Source organism: Triticum dicoccoides, chromosome 7A (assembly GCF_002162155.2).
Source record: "Triticum dicoccoides isolate Atlit2015 ecotype Zavitan chromosome 7A, WEW_v2.0, whole genome shotgun sequence".
Taxonomy (NCBI): Eukaryota; Viridiplantae; Streptophyta; class Magnoliopsida; order Poales; family Poaceae; genus Triticum; species Triticum dicoccoides.
In genome coordinates this window covers 618,522,010-618,530,858 of record NC_041392.1, presented here as the reverse complement: position 1 = coordinate 618,530,858, position 8,849 = coordinate 618,522,010, and the positions used below count along the sequence as shown (strand labels likewise).

Sequence of the window (8,849 nt, the reverse complement as noted above, 5' to 3'; positions counted from 1 at the left end):
CAGCCCGGGCAGAGCCGCCAGGGCGGTAATGGCGGCAACACCGGCGGCCGTGACCGCAACGCTGGTTATGCTGGCAATGGCCGGCAAGGTGGAGGGGGCAACACCGGCAACAACGGCGGAGGCGGTGGGCGTCGCAACCGCTGGCGTCCCCGGTGCCAAATTTGCAAGAACTAGGGCCATGAAGCCGACGACTGTCGCAAGCGCTATGATCATGATCACAACTCCCGCTCCGCCAACTCGGCCTCCACCAACACCGTCGACTTTCCTTGGGTGTTGGATACCGAGGCTACGGATCACTTGACTAATGATCTTGAGCGCCTCCAGGTTCATGAGCGCTATGACGGCAAGGATCAGGTTCAGGCGGCCAATGGTGCAGGTTTGTCTATTTCACACATTGGTCATTCACGTTTACCCAGTTCATCTCTTAAACTGCATAACATCCTTCATGTTCCACACATCAGCCAACATCTTCTCTCTGTTTATCGTCTTCTTTGTGATAATGACGTGTTTGTTGAATTTCACCGTCGTTTTTTCCTTGTTAAGGACAAAGAAACCGGGCGCGTCATCCTTCACGGTAGAAGTTACGGGGGGTGGGGGGTCTATCCGGTCCCCTTCGCTCGTGCGTCATCTTCATCGTCTCACCGTGCCTCCTCCGGTGTTCGAGTTTCGTCGTCGCAATGGCATCAATGTCTTGGTCATCCTACAAATAATGTGGTCACTTCCATTGTTCGGAGTCATGAACTTCCGTGTTCCAGTTCAAATAATTCATCGTTAGTTTGTGATGCCTGTCAGCGTGCTAAGAGTCATCAACTACCTTATTCTACTTCGTTTCACATCACTACTGTACCTCTTGAATTAATACATTCAGATGTTTGGGGTCCCGCTCTTGCTTCGTCGGGAGGGTACAAATATTACGTTAGTTTTACTGATGACTACACGCGCTTCACATGGATTTATTTGCTTAAACACAAGTCTGATGTTGAGCAAGTTTTCTACAACTTTCAGGCTCATGTCGAACGCCTTCTGGATTATAAAATCAAAGTCGTTTAGTCCGACTCGGGTGGTGAATACCACAAACTCCATCGCTACTTTCAATGCACGGGCATCTCTCACCGAGTGTCATGTCCGCATACCTCTCAGCAGAACGGTATTGTCGAGCGCAAACACCGACATTTGGTCGAGACCGGTCTTGCCTTGCTTGCGCACTCCTCTCTTCCACTTCGGTTTTGGGATGAGGCTTTTCTTACGGCATGTTACCTCATCAACCGTATGCCCACTCCGGTTCTCCACAAGGACACACCTTTGTTCCGTCTGTTTCATGTTCAGCCCAACTACTCCTCCCTTCGGATTTTTGGGTGTGCTTGCTGGCCTAGTCTCCGCAAGTACAATGCTCACAAGCTTGAGTTTCGGTCCAAGATGTGTGTTTTCCTTGGCTATAGTCCTTTGCATAAGGGCTATAAGTGTCTTGACCATATCTCCGGTCGGATATACATCTCTCGTGATGTTATTTTCGACGAGAATGTGTTCCCTTACTCTCAACCCAGCGTTTCGGTTGATCCTGCTTCTCTTGAACATGCACTCACTTTTCTCTCCGATGAACCGGTTCTGGATGTCCATGTGCATAAATATGACCTGTCCTATTTGTCATCTAACTTGTCTTTTGCAGGTGATATTGCTTTGAGTTCCCCCCAGGTACATGTTGCTGCTTCGACGCCTCCCGATGCGCCCGGCGTGCATGTCCCGCCGCCCGAGACGGGCGCGGCTGCCTCGCCTGATGGCGCGACCGCGGATGCGGCTGGGTCGCCACCCTCGCCCGGTCCGTCGCCCAGGCCGCCGCCGTCGCCTGGGCCGGTCCAGCACACCATCGTCTCTCGGCCCGTCTCGTCTCTTGCTGAGGTCCCCTCAGTCGCGACACCCTCGGCCGAGCCCTCGTCGCCGTCGTCTTCTCTTACTGGCGATTCAGCTCCGGCGCATGCTATGGTTACATGCCATCATGATCATACGCGCAAGGAGAAGTCTTACACTGATGGCACGGTTCGGTACGACTCTCGCCATCGTGCCTTCTTCGCCGCGCCGGTTTCCCATCGTGATGCTCTGGGTGAACCTGCTTGGCGTGCCGCCATGTCCGAGGAGTTTGCTGCTCTCCGTCACACTAACACCTAGGTGTTGGTGCCTCGGCCACCAGGTGTTAATATTGTGAGCTGCAAGTGGATTTTCAAAACCAAGCACCGTCCGGATGGGTCTGTTGATAAGCACAAAGCTCGTCTTGTTGCTCGTGGTTTCACTCAACAGCACGGGATTGACTACGGAGATACTTTTAGCCCGGTGGTGAAGCCTGCCACGGTTCGCTTGGTTTTGTCTCTTGCTGTGTCTCGTGGCTGGAGCCTCCGACAGATTGATGTGAGCAATGCCTTTTTACATGGGTTCTTGGCCGAAGATGTGTACATGCAGCAGCCACCTGGGTTCGACGATGCCACTTATCCCTCTCATGTCTGCAAACTTCAACGGTCTATTTATGGTCTCAAGCAGTCACCCCGTGCCTGGTATGCTCGTTTGAGTCAGCGCCTTCCGCAGCTCGGTTTTGTTGCTTCCAGATCAGATGCATCTCTGTTCATCTTCTCCCAGGGTACTATACAGATATACATGCTGGTGTACGTTGATGATATTGTGATTGCTGGCTCTACCCCCGCCGTGGTGGATCGTCTTGTGCAATCGTTGTTTGCTAGCTTTCCCATCAAAGATTTGGGTCGCCTCGAGTACTTTCTTGGTTTGGAAGCGTCCTTTCATTCAGGGGGCATGACCTTGACGCAGAAAAAGTATGCTTTAGATCTTCTTCATCGCGTCAACATGGAGAACTGCAAGGCCACTTCCACTCCGCTTGCTACATCTGAGAGTCTCTCACGTCATAGTGGTGCACTACTGGGTAGAGATGACTCCTTTCGGTATCGCAGTGTGGTTGGGGCACTTCAGTATTTGACCCTCACTCGTCCTGATATCTCCTTCGCAGTGAACAAAGTGTGTCAGTTCCTGTCTCAGCCGACGGAGGATCATTGGGAAGCAGTCAACCATATTATGAGATATGTCAAAGGTACGCTAGACATGGGACTACGGATTCATAAGTCCAGATTTACTGGAGTGAGTATATTCACCGATGCAGACTGGGCAGGCTGTGTTGATGATAGGCGCTCCACTGGTGGTTTTGCTATATTTGTTGGACCTAACCTTGTATCTTGGAGCTCGAAGAAGCAACCCACAGTCTCGAGATCAAGCACCGAGGCAGAGTATAAGGCATTGGCTAATGGCGTGGCTGAAGCCATTTGGATAGACTCAGTTCTCACAGAACATGGAGTCCCACGGCAACGCACTGATACGTCTCCAACGTATCTATAATTTTTGATTGCTCCATGCTACTTTATCTACTGTTTTGGACTATATTGGGCTTTATTTTCCACTTTTATATTATTTTTGGGACTAACCTATTAACCGGAGGCCCAGCCCAGAATTGCTGTTTTTTGCCTATTTCAGTATTTCAAGGAAACAGAATATCAAACGGAGTCCAAACGGAATGAAACCTTTGGGAACGTGATCTTCTCATTGAACGTGATCCAGGAGACTTGGACCCTACTCCAAGAAGTTTCCGGGGAGGTCACGTGGGTGGAGGGCGCCCCCCTGGGCGCGCTCCCCCTGCCTCATGAGCCCCTCGTGGCCCCCCTGACGTACTTCTTCCGCCTATATATCTCCATATACCCTAAAAACATCCGGGAGCAACATAGATCGGGAGTTCCGCCGCCAGAAGCCTCCGTAGCCACCGAAACTCAATCTAGACCCGTTCCGGCACCCTGCCGGAGGGGGCAATCCTTCTCCGGTGGCCATCTTGATCATCCCGGTGCTCTCCATGACGAGGAGGGAGTAGTTCTCCCTCGGGGCTGAGGGTATGTACCAATAGCTATGTGTTCGATCTCTCTCTCTCTCGTGTTCTTGAGATGATACGATCTTGATGTATCGCAAGCTTTGCTATTATATTTGGATCCTATGATGTTTCTTCCCCCCTCTTCTCTCTTGTAATCAATCGAGTTTCCCCTTTGAAGTAATCTTATCGGATTGAGTCTTTAAAGAATTGAGAACACTTGATGTATGTCTTGCCGTGGATATCTGTGGTGACAATGGGATACCACGTGCCACTTGATGTACATTTTGGTGACCAACTTGCGGGTTTCGTGACATTGGGAACCTATGCATAGGGGTTGGCACACGTTTTCGTCGTGATTCTCCGGTAGAAACTTTGGGGCACTCTTTGAGGTTCTTTGTGTTGGTTGAATAGATGAATTGAGATTATGTGATGCATATCGTATAATCATGCCCACGGATACTTGAGGTGACATTGAAGTATCTAGGTGACATTAGGGTTTTGGTTGATTTGTATCTTAAGGTGTTATTCTAGTACGAACTCTAGGGCTGTTTGTGACACTTATAGGAATAGCCCAACGGATTGATTGGAAAGAATAACTTTGAGGTGGTTTCGTACCCTACCATAATCTCTTCGTTCGTTCTCCGCTATTAGTGACTTTGGAGTGACTCTGTGTTGCATGTTGAGGGATAATTTTATGATCCAATTATGTTAGTATTGTTGAGAGGGCTTACACTAGTGAAAGTATGAACCCTAGGCCTTATTTCCTATCATTGCAATACCGTTTACGCTCACTTTTATCATTAGTTACCTTGCTGTTTTTATATTTTCAGATTACAAATACCTTTATCTACCATCCATATTGCACTTGTATCACCATCTCTTCGCTGAACTAGTGCACCTATACAATTTACCATTGTATTGGGTGTGTTGGGGACACAAGAGACTCTTTGTTATTTGGTTGCAGGGTTGCTTGAGAGAGACCATATTCATCCTACGCCTCCTACGGATTGATAAACCTTAGGTCATCCACTTGAGGGAAATTTGCTACTGTCCTACAAACCTCTGCACTTGGAGGCCCAACAACGTCTACAAGAAGAAGGTTGTGTAGTAGACATCACGCACTCCTATATTGTGGTGTGATAACTTAGGGCAACTTACCTGACGGTGAATCTAGTGTTTCATGCTCGGACTAAACACATTGAGATTGATTTTCACTTTGTGAGAGAACGGGTAGCTGCTTGTGAACTGGAAGTCAGGTTTATTTCTACAGATGATCAGTTAGCGGATGTATTTACTAAACCCGCTACTAGACAGATGCTAGACCGTTTTAGAACCAATCTGAATCTTGTATGTTGTTCAGATTGAGGGGGCATGTAAAATAGGGTCTAGTATATTGTCCTTGTACACGTATGTAATTGTAATTGTGATCATCTATATATTGAGACGTGAGGCTGGATGTCAACCACCCACGCAAAACCCTAAACCCTGTGTTTCAATTTTTCCTACAAGAATCTGGCCAGTGAAGCCCTGGTCCCAAGAGAACACCACCAGGCTTTCGTTCATCGGCCGCATCAGTCCTCCGTTGGTGAAACAAGAGATAGTAACCGATATAAAGAAAATCATGGAGTTGATACCTTTCCTTGTTAAAACATCTCTTGCAGTTGAAACATGCATGTGCTAAGGCATACGACTGGGACTGCTCTTAGGGACGACATGCGAACATGATGATTGTTCAAATGGAAAGGCGTTGCTCGACTAAAAGCTCGAGCTAAACAGAGTAATTGTTACTGTTATGAAGATGGTAATGAATTACTACTTTCTAAAAAGACACCAGAGAAGGCTTAGCAAACTCAATAGCTCTATCCACTTGCATGATTTGTGTGTTTGTTTTGACTCTGGCCTCCCTACTGGCCTTAAGTGATCTGCGTGTAGAGTTATTTCTTCAAATAAATATACAAAGCACTTAAGCATTAGCGTATAACTCAGACCTGTTAGCTGGGTTTCCATGTTAGCCCAGCCTGTTGATTAACTCATCAGTAAGGTCAATTAACTTTATGGAACACTGTTCAAAGACCTCAAAAAATATACCGAGGCATTATTTGAATGCAAATTTTAGGCTTTGAATTTTGATAATTAACCAAACTTTTTTCTAGTTTCTCCTTGAACTTCTATGTAGCATAGTGATAAGCAACACTATCATTTCGTATCTATAAACTTGGTGCCAAAGCGACAAAGCAACACAAAATTTATCTGTATTGTAAATTGTGTGCAATAATATTAACTCCACTCCAACAATGCAAATAATATTTGCTTTCTCTTTCGCTACAACTGCAATTGCGGGGAACTCATGTGGTTACATCTAGCATGCAACACATCAACATATGGCTCAGTTCTTCAGTTGCATTGATACCTTGATGATGACTGCCAAATGCAAAGATGACTTGATCAGGGGAACCGAAGCTTGTCCTTTGCAAGCGCAACATGCACAAACTATAATCCAATTAGAAACCTGATTCTGCAGGCAGTACACTAGCGACAGCTATACCATTTTGGTACATTTGCCTTTCCAAGTAATCTTGGCCACTTGTATCATACTTTCCAGTATTTACCCGTGGCCATTGCGAAGGCCTTAAGCCTTCCATAGAGCATGACCAAGATTAGCACAAACTTTCCTCTCTCACTCCACCATCCAGAAAAGTTGTATGGCTTGTCCTGGCAGATGATCTCTGGGTGCAGCTGATGCAGCCTAGAACAACTGTAACCAGTGGATAACCCTGCATTACCATATGCGCTGCAAAACAAAGCATACAAAATTATTCACCTTAGTCAAAGGCATTCACGAGTTAGATTTTGTGTCCTAAGAGAGTTTAGTTTAGTATATCGTGTTTAGCTCTTGCAAACACAAAGTGGTCTGTTTATGAACTTACTTCACTCTTCTGCTATGCTGCAACTGCTATTTACCATTAGTCTATGCAACCATTGTCGTGTTGTCTTTTCTCCATCTTTGCCAACCGGCAGAATAATGAAATATTTCAGTTATATCAAAGAAAAACACACCTAATGACCTCGAATATCATGTTCAAGATTGAGAAGTTAAGTGGATCATTTCTGAGCCTTCTCCTTTCAGTGATGCGGGCAACTACCACAAAGATCGCATTAAACCCGAGTGGTGAAAATGCCAATTTTTGCACCAACGACCCTCTCTTGCCTCTCTTGCCTTTCGTGTTCTCATCGGTGGTTTTAATATCTCCATTGGGTGGTGCAAGTGTTGTTGTTGATGGCAAATACCTGAGACCAAAAAGTAAATTGTCGCACATGGATCTTGAGATTCTAAAGCAAGTAAGTACTACTACTTATCAAATGATATGAAATGAAACATCAATTAATGAAGTGTCATGCAGTCATCAACTTACATCATGACAATGAATATTAGTACTACAATGGCGGGTGACATGAGTGAGCAGTCGATGGAATTCTCCCCTGAGTGCCTCGCATTCACCACCATGAAGAATGCATTGACAGTCTTCTGATAAGAGCTGAGCCCATCAAACACTAAAGAATTACAATCAACAGCGCAGAACATCGTGACCCCAGCTGCTACAAGGCCAATGACCATCGAGGAGAGAAATGCAGTTGGCAACCTAGGAAGCAGATTAGCAAAATGCACCTCCTCAGGGTTCTTGATCATGTGTCGCGGCTCCTTCATCTCTGTGAGCCTCTCCAGGAACCATACCAGTAGTCTCAGGAAGAGAGGGAGCAATGTGTTGCCTGCCAGAATCTGGCCACTGAGCAGCAGCAAGAGGCCTGAATTCTTTGAGAAGATGACCATGTTCTCATTTGTGGGCACGAGTCCTGCATTTGCACAGGAGGCGACGGTGACTGATAGTGAGAAGAGCACGATGTTGATCCCTTTCTTGTTCAGTGGGGCACTTGCACTTGGCACATGAGTTATATACAGAAAAACCAGCAGAAAGCCCAAGACATGGATCACGGCAAAGTACCCAAAGACCACATATCCTAAGCACTTGACAGTCCTACTCCTCTTCAACTCTGTACATTTCTTGGGTGGAATTGCATGAGCTGCTTCTTCAAGTTGTGACTCATCACTTTGTGCCGCGTTGTTCGCCGAGTCTATCTCTTCAAGCTCGACGGGAACCGAGCTGATCTTCACATTCGGAAGATCTTGCATGTATTGATGGTTCACTCTAAGCATGAGGCCCAAGAGTGAAACAAAGATCTCCCCTCCTACAAGCATGAACAGCGTCAAGACCACAATTTGAGAGCTTGAGAGATCCTCCATCGTGATGGTGCTGAGGCCAGAAACTGTTAGAGAAGAAGTTGACAAGAATAACATGTCAGTGTAAGGAGGGCTGAAGTCAGGATTGCTTGGTTTCAGCACATCAAGAGGACCGAACCAAGTACAACAATGGCAAGGAAGTAGGACAGTTGGATCAAGAAGGGGTGAACATGCAATGCAACAAATCGGTAGACAAAAGCTATTGGATCGACAACATATCTACTGATACGGCAGAAGCTATGCAGCTTGATATGGATGAAATCCTGGTAAAATCTTCTCACCCGGCCCATGGTGCTATGTATGAGTGTGAGAAACAAATGCATATATCCGTGTCAAGATAGGTCTCATACTGGTGCTACTTATATGTGCGCACTGCATCATTGGCTTGATACCATGAGGAGATCAATTTAATCCTCTGATCCTAGTCTTGGTTTTAAAATCTATCATAGGAGAGCAAATCAAATACAATCATGATGTACTCTCAATCAATCAATAGCATTGATTTCTTTTCCAAGAAAAACATTTGGTAGGTGAGTCTTAGGCACTAAGTTAGCAGTATTAAACTCTCTTTTGTCATCAGGGCACATGAGGTACGAACACCAGCTAATAATCACAGTAATGCACCAATGTTTATTGGACGTT

The 8,849-nt window shown here is 46.2% G+C and overlaps 2 pseudogenes; both read right to left on the bottom strand.

Annotated features, from left to right (window-relative positions):
• Positions 1-5,584, bottom strand: part of LOC119333709 — a 7,919-nt pseudogene extending 2,335 nt beyond the window's left edge.
• A 712-nt stretch (positions 5,585-6,296) lies between these two features.
• Positions 6,297-8,497, bottom strand: LOC119333783 (annotated as a pseudogene).
• Between the last annotated feature and the right edge of the window lie 352 nt (positions 8,498-8,849).